Raw genomic sequence first — 573 nt, 5'->3', positions numbered from 1 at the left:
AGGAGACTAGAAAGATCAATCTAGTAAGACAGTATGAAAGCTTTCTCTGTGGAAAGTCTAAGACGTTGTCTTAAGTACATCAAAGATTTAATTGCCTTCTTATTGATCTTAGGGCTGTCGGCAAGGAATATTCTAATTTTGAAACCTGACTAAGTGTCTAGAATGTCTTCCTGAGCCTTGGGACACCTTTTCCATGTGTCTCAAGATGTCAAATGACATGTCCACTCTTTCTCTTTCTACCTTATACGGGATTCTGCTTAATCATGAGCAATCTCGTCAGCTGAAAAGAAATCTTGTAAAAGAATATAGGGAAATGAAAAGCTCTCCTTTAGCTTTGATCTCTGAAACTTCTCCAGTTGAAACTTCTACTCCTTTTGTTTCTTCTCTACCTCTCGTGGTCATCACGGAGATAGATTCTTCTGAGGACATTCCATAATCTAATTTAACAGATTTTGATGAGTCCCTGGCACTCCTGACTAAGTCATTCAGAAGGTTCGCCAACAAGAGCAATTTCCACAGATCTCTGTTGATCCCAGATCTCTCAATAACACTTATAATCTAGTTATGAATAAC

Source organism: Cynara cardunculus (assembly GCF_001531365.2).
Source record: "Cynara cardunculus var. scolymus isolate 2C chromosome LG 12, CcrdV1, whole genome shotgun sequence".
NCBI lineage: Eukaryota > Viridiplantae > Streptophyta > Magnoliopsida > Asterales > Asteraceae > Cynara > Cynara cardunculus.
Note: the sequence above shows the minus strand (reverse complement) of the source record.